This window comes from Varanus komodoensis, unplaced genomic scaffold (assembly GCF_004798865.1).
Source record: "Varanus komodoensis strain SLA01 unplaced genomic scaffold, ASM479886v1 scaffold1, whole genome shotgun sequence".
Lineage (NCBI taxonomy): Eukaryota > Metazoa > Chordata > Lepidosauria > Squamata > Varanidae > Varanus > Varanus komodoensis.
In genome coordinates, this window is record NW_025335268.1 from 70,356,469 (window position 1) to 70,372,874 (window position 16,406).

General features: G+C 47.1%; 1 protein-coding gene across 4 annotated transcripts in view; it reads right to left on the reverse strand.

Annotated features, from left to right (window-relative positions):
- GATA3 (GATA binding protein 3) overlaps positions 1-16,406 on the reverse strand; it is a 52,467-nt gene that overhangs the window by 20,795 nt on the left and 15,266 nt on the right. The gene's annotated exons all lie outside the window — the stretch shown is intronic.

Sequence of the window (16,406 nt, forward strand, 5' to 3'; positions counted from 1 at the left end):
TGACTTTGTAAATAATTGCAACTTCCCAGTTTTGCTTCTTTGGGGGCCAGTATGCCATAAGAAAAGCTGATCTACAGCTCAGTCCTATGGGTGTTTACTCAGAAGTAAGTCCTACTGGGATCCATCAGTTCCCTGGTGTAGCCCTTGAAGAGTAGAGTTTATTCATTTATGCATGTTTCCATTCCTAAATTATTCAGGGTTTGGATAGCTAAGTACAATACCAAAATAAACACTCAACAAAATAAAACCATCCCATTGAAAAATCCAGCTGGATCTTCACAGTTGTGCCAAAACTAAGTGAATCCATAAGGCTCAAAGAAGGTGGACAACATTTAGCTAAATATAGAGTCACCTTTCACTGAATTTAGGTCGGAGAATTGGATAAACAGAGATTTGCATAAGAAAGAGATTTTGGCCTCACCGTACTTATTTTTATGAGAAAGGCAGGTGAAATCAAGATGCAGGTTTATCGATAAAATATGGGCAATTAAATTAAAGTGAGAGATCATCGGGCTTTTGAACTAACATTCAGAATGAGTAATACCCTGATGTAGAGAGATACGAAGGTATGCGGTAAAATTGCTGAATTTCTCGCTGTGTATCTTGTATCCAGTACTATATGTGATTTTAGAATGTTTATGCTGGTTTGGAACCAGATTTAGGCTACAATCCTGCACATGTTTAGACAGAAAAAGGTACTCTGGCTCCCAGCATAGAGGACTTTTTTCTGTTTAAACATGTGTAGGATTATACCTTTAGGGCCCAATTCTATGCATGTTCAGGCAGAAAAAGGTCCTCCAGCACCCAGCATGCCCTGGCCAGTTTGCCTGTAATCATCTCTTATCTATGTTATGAATATGTTACTATTTTTAAATAGGAGAAAATGCCCGTTGAAAAAATACGCAATATACAAGTGGATTTCTGCAGTGTGCAGGACAACTAATTATGGAGATAAAAATTAATCCATTCTGCCCATGACCTCCAATCCATCGCAGGCAAAAATTCTGGCAGGATGCTTCGACTCCCTTCCCCCCAAGCATCGCTCCGAGCTTCCCCAGCCACCACCAGGCCTTGCCGAAAGGTGTTTGCTGCAGCACTGCCCAGGCTATTGCCTGGGAGAGAAGATATTGGTAGCTGCCAGGCGCAATAGCTCTGCGTTCGGATTAAGAGCCAGTGTGGTGCAGTGGTTGGACTGGAATTTGGGAGACTCAATTCCAGCCCCCGCTCAGCCATCAAGATCACAGCATGCCTTTGGCCAGTCACACACTCTCAGCCTTGCCTACTTCACAGCGTTGTTGTGTGGAGACCATGGGGAGGAAGAAGAGGAAGATTATGGAGGTCACTGTGTGTTCCTTGTAGGAAAAAAGGCAGAGGATCAATAAAAATGAGAAACTCCCATATCGGTGGCCGTACGCCTATGTACACCAGTTGCTCAGGAACATGAACCAGACAGTGATGTTGAGTCGATGTTCTACTTGTAGACCTCTGTTTGATGTGGCATGCCTCTACCTACGTTTGTGCGTCTTTGGGACAGATGCCCAGCACACCACTCCACAGAATGCGCATGCAGGCCCCAGCACCCAGCAGGCCTGCCGGACTGCCTTTCAAAGTCACTAAATCCATAAAATCACTTCAGTGCAGCTCTCTGCTCCACCACCGTTACTTGACTCTGCTCGATGTACATTCATCACTCAGATCCCACTGTCCTGCCCTCCCTCGAAAGCCAAGTCCCGTCTGCTAAATATATTAGAAAATAGAATTCTACAACGTGCTTCCGGGGCTCTGAAACATAGCCCAGCAACTGCTAACTAGGAAAAAGAGATTATATCCACCGCAGCGGTCTTTTCGTGAGCACTGCTACTACGAAGTACTCAGACTTAGATCTGGTAGAGATAGAGGAAGGGAAGGTGAACACTAGCAAATCACACCAACAAAGTTTGAATATGGCATCCCTCAAAGACGAGGGCAAACAAGCATCGTGGATTTACCAGCGGAAGAGGGAATGGCACAGATAAATATTTGGAATTTGGAGAACAACTTGGAACCTTCAAATAGGGTGGCAGGGCGGTTTGCCGCTTCACGGATCACTGCCGTGCCATGGCGAAGGGGCTTGCGTAGCGGGAAGCTATGAGCTCTGCCGTGCAGGGGCACCCAGGACGGACAGGCCACAGCACAGAGCTCTGACAAAGGATGATCCACCGGGGAAGGAAATGGCAACCCCATGGACAGTATCCAAAGATTGGGTGGACTCCAAGGGATGGTGGAGGACCGGAGGACCTGGAGGAATGTTGTCCATTGGGTTTATTTATTTATCTATTTATTAAAACATTCTTATGCCACCCCATTCGCCGAAGCCTCGAAAGGGTCGGACACGGCTTAGCCACTAAACAAACAGAAAGAGCGGATTTGAGTTTTTTATTTTGTAGGTGTGTGATATCTTATTATAACATGACATTTATATCCTGCCTTTATTCCTCTTGCAAGGAACCCAAGATAGCTTATAAGGTTAGCTTTCTCCCCATTTTATCCTCACAATAACAACCCTGTGAGGTAGGTTAGGCTCAGAGCCTGTGACTAGCCCAAAGTCAGCCAGAGAACTCTATGGCTGAGTGGAGGCTATGACTGAGCATTCCCGTCCAACACTCTAACCACTACGCATCACTGCCTGTAGTTAGAAAAGAGTGGCAAAGAGGCCAAACAGATTCTCTAAACCAGTCTGTCAAAAGGGATGTAAATAAAACTTAGCTCAGATAATGTTTATGAGGTGCTTTAGAGCGCATTTTTGACCATATTTACATTGTTATGAAAATTCGCAGCTGCATTGTCACATGGTTAAGCCTCTTTGCTTCTGTCCTTTTTCCCACTGTTGAAATTTGGTTTGGAAGCTCCATGGGGTGAAGAGCTACCCTTCTTTCCTAATGCTGCTCTATAAATTGCCTCATGCATATTGGTATTGGCATGTTTGCAATTCTTTTGAAACATTAGGTTTTATTCTTTGTGTCATTTTTATAGTAAATTGCCTCAAGAACTCATTGAGAGAAAGGTGATCAAAAAAAATCCCTCAAATAGATGAATAAGAGCATTTATTTGACCTATCTTATCTCCTGCCTGATTTTCCTGTAAGGGACCCAAAGAGGCTTGCATAATCCTTTGCTCTATTTTGTCTTCACAACAACCCTTTAAGGGAGGCTAGGCTGAGATGCAGTGACTGGCCCAAAGTTGTCCAGTGAGAAATCTGGCTCTACAAAGTCCCAGTAGACTAGAAATACCTGATATATGGCCCATCGCATCACCAAGATTCTGCACTCTCTTGGCAACTTTCTCCAGTGCTGAATTAATATGTGCCCTGTTTTACAGCAGACAGCCTCTGTTTGAAGCTGTCCCAGATTGAAGGTCTTTCCAGGTTAAGGAAAGGATAAGGAACCAGGTTAAGAGAGGGGCATTAAGGTGTGCCCATGAACAGGGATCATCTTCATGAACAGTTGATGGCCCCTATCACCACCATCTATTTGAAAGCTTCCGTGACCATCCTGCTCTTAGAGTTACCCCCACTCTGGCGAAATGTGTATTTAAATGGAAATGTACTTCCACTTAAAGTAGTCATTGCACCCAGATGTCAGCCACCACCTCGCAGGGATGTGCAATTATAAAGCAAACCTGCTCGTTCTCCTTTCTGAGGATGCATTTCCTCTTCTTTGCAACACAGAGTGCCCCCCTTCTGCGATGCTGAACCGACAGAGTGTGGTGGTGCTCCTGCCAAGGGCCCAGAGGGACGAAATCCCCCTGGAGCGGCCCTTCTTCTTGCTCCCCTGCCTCTCACTCCAGTCTGACCGCAAGGATGGCGAGACAGAGGGACAAGGGAGGCCGCTGCCTCCTTGCTCCCATCTCTGCCTGCCCGGCAAACCGCGGCAGATACGACACAAGAGCAGCTCCATCTTTAACTGGCGAGGAAGCTGGAACTTCTATCTCTAGTTCCTCAAATGCAGCTTTCTCCCTGCCCAGGTGGTCCCAGAGGGAGGAACGCCATCACAGCACCCGTGTCCCGTCCTCGAAATCATCTTCACTTTCAGACCATGCCAACGTCCTGCCTGCAATATCCAGGCAGCTATTTATTCCCACCCTCCTACTTACCCCAACCTGTCCGTACAAACTGGGTTTTTGTAGCATCTTGCCTGATAACGAGCATCTTGGAGACCAGACCAGAGCTGTTCTTTGGGATGCTATCAGTGTTTGCTACCTTTATATCCTGCCATGTTTTCCTCCTGCAAGGAACCCAAAACAGCTCACAAGGCGCTCCTCCTCTCCATTTTACCCTCACAACAAACTTGCAAGGTAGGACATGCTGAGCGTCCAAGCATCCCACAGTCACCCAACAAGTTTCTTGGCAAGTGGAGTCTAGAACCCAGATCTCCCGAGTGCCAGTGCAATACTCTAACCATTAGGCCGCACTGGCTTCCGATATGCCATTGCAATCTAACCATTTCAACAGCTGCTGAAAGCCGCCAGGGAGACCCCACCAAAGGAAAAGCCTGAGAGCCCCTGAGCCAATGCCAGATCAAAGCAGGACCCCATGCGAGAACATAGCTTGTTAATTAATATACATAAGTTGAACCATGCAAGAACTCAGCAGCAAATGTCAAACCTGAAGCTAAATCGGGCTCAGCCTGCTCTCACGTGTGATCTTCAAGAATTGACTTTCAGCCTTGCACGCTTTGCTGGCGCCACACGCGGATGCTGGGAATGCCTGCAGACTCCAGGAGAACGCAGGCGTTCTGACCATCAGAGCCTCGGTGTGTGAAAAGGCTTCGGGTCAAGCCAGGTTAACACACGGCAAGATTTAGCATCTTCCTGGAGAGTTATTAGTTCTTGTCTGAATATACTTAGGAAGAAATGAATGTATATGTGAACAGGACGTGTGGTAAAGCAGCTGACCCCCAACCTGGTGCCCTGTGTAGCCACTGGGCCTATGCTGGTTGGGAATGATGGGAACTGCATTGCAACAGACTTAAAAAGCAGGGGAAGGCCATGCTAAAATAATCGGCTTTACTCTTGGCATGGCCAATGGGTAGGGACTTGACTGAGAGACAGTGTGGTGTGATGGTTAGAGTATTGGACTACGACGACCATGGGCGTAGCCCCCACTCGGCCCTGACGCTCCCTGGGTGACTTGGGCCAATCCTTAACTGGTCCATTAGTCCAGAGATGAGAAAGTCTTGTTTCAGGGCAGGCATCAAACGTGGGAGGGGCTGAGCACTTGCTAAGAGCTGATCCCCCAGCAGAAAACCCTAGACTCCCCCTCCCTCTCCGCCCCTGCAACCTGTTGGTTCACCTGTCTCTCGCTCTGGCCAGAAAGTGGTGCGGTTTGCATGCTTTTTAAATATATATGTGTGTGTGCTTTGTGGCTGCTTTTTAAAAATGGATCGAAACAGCTTGGGGAGGAAGTGGGGGCCACCTCAAGGCAGTCTGGGGGCCGCATGTAGTCTCTGGGACATGGATTCCCCCCATCCCCGTCCCCCCCAAATTAGACCAAGCCACGCCTCGGTCAGCCTTAAACTAGCTGTGCTAACTTTCCATCCTCGAATCTTTGTAACAAGGGCAACAAGATTTGCAGGCCAGATCAAGGCATGTTTACATGGAAGTAAACCTTCCTGAGTCTAGCACAGTTTGCTCCCGGATAAGAATGCATCGGATCACAGCCTTAAGTGGTAAATAATTCCACTGAGGCTTTCCTTGATTCATGGCTGGGAGGCGGTTTTAACTGGTGGGCTTACAAGTTAAGGACACTGCTGTTTATTTTATTGGGCTATTTTGGGACACTCATAGGAAATGGAAAAGGAAGTATGAACACTGGCCTTTGCTTCCAGCAGTAAGTGATAGGTTTTGTTTTAAAACTGTACATTTTCTCATGCTTCATTAATCGGGGGAGCACCTAAAGAGGGGTGGGTGATATAGAAGTTTGTTTAAATTTCATTGAGGTTGATGGATCATTTGCCATCATCTTCCCCCTCACCAGTGCTCTGACTGCGAAGACACAGCGAAAGGAGTGGAAACCGCTGACAACTGTGACTTTAGACATTTCAAAAAGGCAGCAGACCAAAGAATTCTTAAGAGGCAACTAGGAACCTTCTGGAGGTGATGCTATATAGGGCTCCAGGTTGGGAGAAGCCCCCTTTTCTGAGATGGTCCCACTCTTACAGGGCAAAGACCCCCTCGAGAAACAGGGCCGTGCCTTTCCTTAAAATGCTCAGGTTGGCAGCCCGAAGAAGTGGTTTCCCTTTAAAGCTGCCGAAATGGCCGGTGCAGCTTGGAGAGGGACCCACAGTGGAAAAGCATGTGGGGAAAGATGAAACATGGTTGCTGAGCTGTCCGCATCAGGCAAGCGCCCAGCACAGCTGGATGGCCAGCACCGCCCTGAGCCACAAGCATGAGTCTCTGGCATCAGCAGGGTGCCACTAGCTCTGGACCAGCTGAACACCTGAACGGGAACAGCAGAGCCAGCAGCTGATCTCCAAGGATACAGGCCCACCTGCCCTCCACATCGCACCACGAACCACATCCAGGCTCCGCCAAGGACTTCCAGAAACAGCTCTCCCAGCTGCCAGCTTGCAGCCCTTCCAAATTTGCCCCAAAAGGTGGCACGAGAGAGGGCTACTCTGCAAGTAGGTACATCGGTGTGATTTCTGTGACCTTCTCCCCACTCGCCCCCATACTTTATTCTTTATTTCCAAGGAGAAGAACCCCCTGCCTTCAAAAGCAGTCTCCTCTTCACACGCTGCCCACAAGGTACAACCGAAGGAGAAGCTGCGGTTCGGTAGATTGGCTGGAATGCAGACTGGCCCTCTGCCGCACGATCCCCATGCACAAGATTGCTAAGGGGTCTCTATAGCAGCATCACAAGCCCCACAAATATCTCTAAAAGGGGGCAAGAAACGGCAATGTAAGATGCAGGGGAGGACAACTGTGGCCCACCTGCTGGAGCAAAACGGTGGCTCTGAGCCCAGGTGCAGCCTGTTTGTTCTCGGTACCAGAACTGGATCTTATACCAGATCCTCCTCCATGCAAATCTGCTCCTACTTCCCCCCAAACCTTCTTGATTTCAGCATCCGCAGGACCAAAACACACTGTATCTACCAGCAGTATGCGTTGCGGAATAACTTGTTTTACTCTAGAGTTGGTGCAGTGCAAGGTGCTAGATCTGAGCCAGAATGCTAGGATGGGGGGAAGACAATGTTAAAGAGTCAGGTCAGGTGCCTTGCACCCATTCTCGAATAAAAGAAAGAAAAAGATGTAGCGGGTAGAGAGAGGTTTAAAGTCACGTTTGGCTTTGCTCCAGTGATGCAGCCAGGGCTGAACTTCCGGGCCAAAGCACACGGCCCCAGTCTGGAGGAGAGCTCGGACAGGCACCCAGAGAAAGTGACGTCAGTATCTGGGTCCCCGTGGGAATCCCAGAGCTCACACCAGTCACCAAAACACCTTTTTCTGCCTCAAAACCATTTTTTTGTCTGTCCACCAACCAGCCTTGCATATAGTTACCAATATAATATATTCTGCTTTTCTACAACATGGTACATCATATATTTTATTGCATATTCTTATTGTATATTGTTATTATATGCTTATGCTTCTTATTGTGTAATGCTGTTTTTATCACTTCTTTGTAATCCGCTTAGAGAGTCCTTTGGACTAACAAATGCAGAATAGAAGTTGAAGAAATAAATTAGGAATAAATAAATATTCCCAAGCAAATGTGTCTTTTATTACTATATTCATGATGAGAATACAATGTGAGTCAGGTCAAAATGCGAAACTGCATACACTCGAAGTATTTCTTGGTTTTGGCTTTTAAAGGGTTTTGTCTGGTCAGTTTGCTCTAACATATCAGAAATGTAGAAACAGCTGTAGAAACAGAAACTGTTCTTTGTGCGTTTCACAAAAGCCTCCCTCCACTACTGGGAGGACCATTATGCGCAGGCTTTAAAGAGCTTCCCCACTGTTCGGCTGTCACTTAAGAGGAAAAGTAGCTTTGCCACACCTATTATTAAACCCCTGGAAGCTGGAAACCCTTGGCCGATTTGCAAGCGACTGAAAATCTACCAGGAGAGCCGGGTCTCCGTCTGCCTGTCCCTGACATAGCAAGTCTTCCCCCTCCAAACGACTCATCCCACCCTTCCTGCAATACATCATTTCCCAAATAGATTGCACATGGAGGGCAGACACAAAAACCGCAGAGCATGTCCACCCAGCCGACATCCCAAGATGCAGTTCATTGCTTATTTGGCACTTAGCACAAATGCCTCGGGAGACAGGAGCTTTTCAGCACAATGCTAGGCATGCCTACTCAGAAGTAAGCCAAATCCATTCCCAGGGGGCATAGACCCACTGCTGGGCAACTGGAGCAAGGCTGTTTCCATGACCCAATGCATTTCGAGACATTCGTGCCTGCATCCCTGAGATCTCTACAAGCAATGTTGGTGTAACGTTTAAGCTCTTCAGGCCTTTCTGCTGGGTTCTAAACCATTAACTCCTTCGTGAGACCTAGAAGGCAGCCCCTTTCCCCACTCCTGAAATGTTTAGGTGCTGGTGATGATCTATAAAGCCCTAAATGGCTTAGGGCTTGGTTACCTGAAGGAGCATCTCCTTCCCTATGTGCCTGCCCACCCCTTAAGATCTGGGTTGGAGGTCCTTCTTGGGGAGCCCTCCATGAAGGAGATTAGGAGGGTGACTACCCGGAGAAGGACCTTCTCTCTGTGGTGCCCCAATTCTGGAATTCACTCCCCAGAGAGGTTTTTCGGTGCCAGGCTAAAACCTCTCCATTTTCCCGATGTTTTAAGACTTGATTGTTTTAATAGGGGGTTTTATTGCTGATTGGAAAATTTTGATTAGGATGCGGTCTTTCTATTCTGTTTGGTCTTATTGTTAAACCATCCCAAGACCACGGTAAGGGACAGTCTAAAAAAGGTTTTAAATAAATAAATTTGATTTTTTTTTAGTAAATGTCTAACCACATCACGAGCTCCATACTCCCCTTTCCATTCAAATGAAATTCATGAAATTTGCCTGATTTTGACCACAATCCAGCACACATTGGTCAATAGATTGGTGTTCAAGCAGTCCAGCTTAACTGAGCAACAATCACACAGCCCAAAAATACCCCCAGCTGCTTCCAAACGACCCAAATTTCAAAAGGAGTTGTTTGCAGTCTCGGGGAACATGGGCTGGAGTCCAAGGAAGAGAAAGTCCAACACTCAGTGGACTCAGCAACTACTCCGTGTTAGGCTCTTTATTACCATTGTACTGCCTAAAACGGGATGCCTGTTGACTCCAGGAGGTGTTTTGGAATGACTCCGATGAAGAGAGATACGTGTGGCAAATGATACATAAGGAAAATTAGAATTTCCTCAGACAAAAATCTAGACCAGCTTTCTTCCATGAGGAAATGTTACAACACCAGAGGCTGTTTGGCTTAGAAAAAGGTAAGATTATGAGAGACATGGGCGGAAGTGTCCATGGTATGTGACTGGGAGTGGACTGGAAGATTTTTTTTCTCCCTCTCTCCTAATACTGGACCCCAAAGGGTTCATCTTAGGAAGCTGATTGGTGGAAATTCAGGACAGATCAAAGGAAGGGCATCTTCACACATTGTTCAACTATGGATTTCACCCTCAGAAGACGTGGTGGTGGTGACCACCACTTTGGAGGGCTTTAAAGTGGAATTGGACACATTCCTGGAGGAGATGGCTACCAATGGCTACCAGTCCTGATAGCTCTATGCTACTCCAGGATCAGATGGAATATGTCCACCTAGATCAGTTGCTGGGCAACCTGGAAGGTGTTGGTGCTCTTCTGTCTTGTCTGTGGGATCCTGGGGGCAGCTGGGCAGCCGCTGCGTGAACAGGATGGACTAGATGGAACATCAGGTCCCTTGACCTGATCCAACATAGCTTTTCCCTTTTCCCCAGCCAGTTGTTCTCCAGATATGTCAGACGACAGCTCCCATAATGTGGGTTGACGCAGCTATCGTTCCACCAACCAAGAGGGCACCAGGCTGGAAAAAGCTGGTCTACTTGGAGAAGGCTGTCCAAGAGCCAAGATGGCGGTGAAGCCATCTGGCCTGCCAGGCTGGCCAATCCGGGCTGTATGGACCACTTCGGGGAAGATCCATCCTTTGACAGTGAGCCCAACACTGCGTTCCCAACAATAGCCAACCCGCCAGATATCCTCTGGAAACACACAAAACTAGCAAATAGTATTCAGAGACGATCTGTTGTGGGAGACAAAGGTTCCACAACAAATATGATCTGTTAATCGCCACGGACAGACCTTTCCTTCCTTTTTCCCATTCTTGTTTTAAAACCATCCAGTCTAGTGGTTATGGATCTATCCTGTGCTGGTGAAGTCACTAAGCTCATAATACAGTCTAGGGATGCATCTTTCCCTGTAGCATTTGCAGGGCAGAATTCCACTTGCAGTTTGCCCCGAGGAAAAACCAACGGGCATGTTCTCTGGATATTTTTCATTATGTCCACCATCATAGCAATTGAGCCAAAGCATTACATGGAATTGGCCCTCTGTATCCCCTCTTTCCAGTCTTCTTCTCTCCCTCTTTCTCTCTCTCTCTCTCGCGACCTTTCCCTTCTCTTCCAAATGCTCTGGAACTCTATCTTCCACTTGGAGGATAAAGGTTTTTAATGCACCACTTGACCCTTCAGCCAGCACTAGGCAGAATACTGGACTAACTGATGGGTGCTAATCTTGAGTCCCTAGACGTTCGTGGCCTGTGACTTGGCCCGCACGGCCCTTGTAGCCCAGCAACAGGAACTGCGAGACAAGATGGGTCCTGGGGAAGGCTCCACTTAGGACCAAAAGGCCAGCCCAAGAGATTGTGCTGCTTGAGGTGGAACAGTCAATAGTGTACCCTAAATCAACCCTCATTGTGCTATCAAGTCAACTAAGAGATGTTGGCACCAGGGGAAGAAATCCCACAAGCTCTTCTCTCTCCCTGGTATCCTACTGAGTCTCATCTGACGCACCAACGAAGCCTTCTCCAACCTGCTGCCATCCAGATTTCTTTGGCCAGGGCGACTTAACTTAATTCATACTGTTAATTTATATTATTTTAAGGAACTTTATTTATGGATGTGAGCCGCCCCGAGGCTTCAGCGAATGGGGCGGCATAGAAGTCTCCTAAATAAATAAATAAATGTGCTGGGCAGAAATTCCCAGCATTCCCAGTCAGTGTGGCCAGAACAGTCCAGCACACCTGGAGACACCGTGTTGATGGACAGCTGCACCAAGGACTACCGATGTTCCGTGTGGGAAACAAGGCAGGGCACAAAAATAGGATAGAGAACTTGACCGAGCGCATCTTATCCTAAGGAGATGCTACTGACTCCTTTGTAGCAACTCTTTCCTGAACCCAGGCTGTTTTCTCAGTAAATACAATCTCCCTCTTCAAAAGCACCTGGCCAGTGTTTCTGCCTGCAATGCATCCCTTCGGCAAAGAACTGCAAGTAGTGGAAGCAGCGGGGCATAGTGGTCAGAGTGTTGGACTAGGGCTGAAGAAACCCCAGTTCGAATCAGCCATGAAATGCAATAGGTGCCCTTGGCCAGTTTCTCTCAGCCTCACCTATCTCACAGTGTTATTCTCAAAGTAAAAAATGGGGCAGATGGATGCCTCCTTGAGCAACTTGGAGGACAAGCAGGGAGGAAAAAATGAATCCAAGAACTATCGACACAGAATAAATGCATAGGGAAAAGACAGCAACCCCTGGTATAGCTGCCAGAGGGGACACGGGGAAAATGAATGTGTCATATCCAATACATATTCCCCATTAATCAAATGAAATATATTTCGAAGCAGATCAAACCTGCTTCTGCCTTCCCCACGAGGTAGTGTTGCCAACCGGGCAGGAAAAAAACAGAGGCGATCTGTTTGGATGCTTTAAGTAAGCTTAATCTGCACAGAAATGGGCTGGTCACAGCCTGGGGTAAATGCTGACAGACTGAGCTGTTCTTAAAGGCACATGTGTAAAAAGAAAAAAGAAAGAACAGGAAAAGACAATTCCCCCAAAGAACCAGCAGCTCCAGTTACAAATGCTCTTATGCTTAACGATTCTGGCAGAAGAAGTATCTCCCAAGTTTGGAGAGATTTGGCCAGAAGAGCCCTGGAAAGGTGGCTACATCCAGTCATGCATGTCAGAACAGCTCTGCCAAATTGCTACATTGATCTCCTATTTGTCCTAAATAAACAGCAGCAAAGCACCCTCCTTAATTCCAACCTAGATTTAATGGCTGTTATTTCATCCAGGCCCTTCCTCCATCTAATTGCATCACTCCTTATGCATATTAGCAGGTGATTAAATTTCCTCTGCAGTAAGCTTGCATGGGAGTCCCTTTACAAGCAAAGGGTGAGTTCAGTTTGGCGCTCTGCGTTCTCCGTTCAGTTTGTTAGCTCATGTTCTCTGTTCTGCAGAGCTGTGACTTCACAGCTGCCTCCTCTAACCTGCGACCCTCCAGATGTTGTTGGACTTCAGCTCCCCTCAGTGCCAGGCAGCATGGCTAAAGTCAGGGATGCTGGGAGTTTTACATCTGGAAGACTCCAAGCTGAGGATGGCTGCTTTACGGAAAGATGAATTGTGACCATGCCCAGCCATCATGTGAGGCAGTTCAGAAGATCTCCTAAAGGATCGTAGAACAGTAGAGTCGGAAGGGGCCATGAAGGCGATCGGGTCCAACCCCCTGCTGTTGCAGGACACCACGTTACACCATCCCACTCAGAGGGCTGCCCAGTTTCTTTTCATACATCTCTAGCGTGGGAGAGCCCACCACCTCTCTGGGCAGCAGGTTCCACTGCTGTGTTGCTCTGACAGTGAGGAAGCTTTTCCTGATGTCCAGCCTGAACCTGGGTTGCCGCAACTTGAATTGATTCTTCTGTGTCCTACACTCTGGCATCAGCAAGAAGAGATCTTGACCTTCCTCTTTGTGGCAGCCTTTGAGCTGCTTATAGAGGGACAGGAGTCTGAAGTTATTTGGCCAATTGAATTCATAACAGCCATTCAACATCAATCTCCGAAAGTATCAATTTCCACTCATTCAATGCCAGCAAGTTCCACTGAAAATAATGCTTAATTTCCAGAACAAGAGGGTATCAGCCTCCAATCAAGAAACTTTTCCTCTGAATCATTGCAATATGCTGCTCTCGAAATGGTAAAAAATGTGCCTTCGGAAGAGTGGAAGGGCTTTCATGTGTTCCAGTTTGAGCCAGGACTGGCCCGAAATATTTGACTACCTGTGGCAAAAGGCAAGATGATGCCCATATGCAGCTGTTCCACATCCAGAAGCCATTCCGTGTCCTGAGAGCAGCTGACTAGCTTGGGACGCCCTGGGCAAGCTCACGTTTCCATCTTCCACCACCTCATGACTACTCTCGACCTTAGCATCCGCATCCCGAAGTCGCTACCTCACCTGGCCTTGTGCTTGGGCCGGCACGAAAAAGAAACCTCACGTATGAGCCTCAAGGGTCCTGGTGAACCCCAGTACAAACTGAAGGCCACCTGAACCTTTAATCCCATTGCTTTCATGAACTCTGTAGCGGATTGTGAAGAGAAGACTCCAGAATGGACAGAGAACCAAATGTGGACCTTCCTGTTCAGAGCTACTTTTTGGTGCTAACTTTGTGTGCTTGAGCAGGTGACATGGCGAAGTCCTATGGAAATAATTATGGCGATTCATGTAAACAGTACTAGGAAAGGAGCAACTCCTCCTCTACATACAGTACGTTTTCTTTGAAAAAACATGTCTCTGCCGCAGACCACAGCAGCCTGCGTCGACCACAACAAAGGGCCCCTTTGGACCTCCTTTCACTAGTACCTGCCTTCCCCGACTTGGTGCCCTTCGAATGAGTGAGATTACAACTCCCTGCTTTTCCTGCCAGCATGATGGGAGTTGTACTCGGACACATCCCCGGATTCCACAAAAACCTAATGGGAACTTTGGAAGGCTCAGACAAACCTTCCAAAGGAATTTCGAGAGAAGCTAACCTATTTTCTACCAGATGAGCTGTGTTTCTCCCAACGGCTGGGGGGGGATGCGGGGGAATGGATGTGTGTTTGGTTATTGCGTGTTCACCCATCCATAAATTGCCAGCAAACATGGCCCTAAGCAAACCTCCAGGTGAATTTGAAAAGATTCATTCTAGTGATACAGCTGAAAGAATGCTGAGGGAAGAGGGAGAAAGACCCTAAATCCTGTTAGCAAGCTTGGTCAAAGAACCTTCTCACACACCTTTGCCAGCAATTTTTGCCTTGAGTAAAGAGGAATGAAGTTTGGAGAATTTTGGTTAGAGAAGTTTCACGAAGGATTTCCACTCATTTCTGATTCTGAATTCTGATTCAGTGCTGTTAAGAGTGTGGAAATGGGACTCAGGAGATCTGGGTTCGAGTCCCCGCTCAACCATGAAGCCAACCGGTTGACTTTGGGCCAGTCATGGATTCTCAGCCCAGCCTACCTCACAGGGCTGCTGTTGTGGGGATAAGATTGAGAAAAGAATGATGGAAGCCACTTTGAGTTCTTTGTAAGGGAAAAAAGGTGGGATATCAATAGATAAATAATAGATCGACAGCTGAAACTAGAGTCGATATAGAGTAACGTAAAGTACCAGTCCAGGACCGAGAGACCAAGATTCAAATTCTTATTCAGCCATGAAATCTACATGTAGGGTTGGACCTGCCTGTCCTACCTTACTGGATTGTTGACAGGATTAAATGAAATGGAGTCCAAGTGTCTGAGCAACTTTGGGCTACGGACTCCTTAGGACTAATAGCACTCTTGGTGACCAACTTGATTGTAACCCTAAGCTTAATTCAAAGATGCAAAGTATACCCTCAGATCACCACACACTTGACATCTTTCTGGAGCAGCCCTGCTGAAATGCCCTGTGCTTCTGGTCCTCACTTTAGGAGATTTGCAAATTAGATCCGTCCTGGCCTACTCGGACACATGCCGGACATCACTTGCTGGTTTCCCATCTTCAAGGAATAGTAGAGCTGTGTGTGAGAACAGTCCTAAAAGCCACGGAGTCCAGAACCCCTGGTAGAACCCACCATTTCTCCCTCTGAATTCTTCATGGACACTGATGGTTTGAAGTAAAAAATGGGGGAACCAAAGCTGGTTCCACGTTTTTGAGGGACCCTCAAGCAGGAATCTGCTTTCTCTCCATCCTGGTCCCTGATGGCTCTCGCCTCTCATCCTCTTTCCCACCATTTATATCACTCACTCGATGGGCAGAGAACCAAGCAGAAGGTGGTCAGTGGCTCCCGTTCCTCACTGGACCATCATGCATACTCAGACTCACTGAAATTCTCTGAATTTGACTTCAGGCCTCACTTCAGCTTGCTCGCATAAACCTGTTGTTGCACTTTCGTTGAATGGGGAAACGGCATAGTTTTCAGAATGGCATAGTTTGTCCTTCACCAACTAAAGCATGAAAATGCATGACTGTTATATTATGGAACATTTAAAACATCAGGCTTTGAACACAGACATTTCAAATCGAGATAGCTATATTTAAATAGACACTTTCTCCCATTATGATATTTGCATTTTTAAAAACTCACTTTTTGAAATGCACACTTTAAATTGTGCATTTTTCTTTCATAGCCCAAGTCTGGGAATCTGCAAGCCTTTTCAGAGCACATGAACCCGTGCTTGGAGTAGCTAGCAGGCCATTTTTGTCTGGTTTGCAAGCAGAAATTAAATTCTTGTGTGTACCTGTTTTATCGCCACCATTGCCTGGTCGGAATTACAACAGGCAGGTTGGGAAGAAGTCTAGCAAGTCCAAAGGGCTCTCAGCAGTGGGCAATTGCTGGAATATGAACCACTGGCAATGGCCTCCCCTGCCTACCACTGACCCTGGACCAAATCTGTTATTTAAAGGGCTGCTCTTGCTAGAGGCCCGCTTCCCCCCTAGACCAACAGATGCTGCTTATGGCAGAATATCACGGTTCCATAAAATGAGAGGTTGGGACAACCAAAAGCACTGTCTTGAGTTTCCTGAAGGAAGGCAGTAAATAGCAAAAGTTTGCTGATGCCTCCACACCCTCCTTCTGAGTCAGAGTACTGTTAACTACGCAGGACTTCTGTGCTTTGAATTCTTATGCAGAGGAAGGTAATTCAAGCAGGTGCAGCTTGTCGTATAAAGATACTGAAGGTGCAGAAGCCCTTTTGCATCTGGCCACCCCAGCAGGTCATCCTTGTTTATTTCTTTAGTCCAGAGCCAAAGATGGTTTGGAAGAAGAACCTTTGCTGCTTGTGGTTGTACGTACACATCTTATCTACTAAACAGAGTTTGCAGGGTTTGTGTCAAAACCCTAACAAACCTGTTTGATTAGAAGCTTCAGTGGGACAAA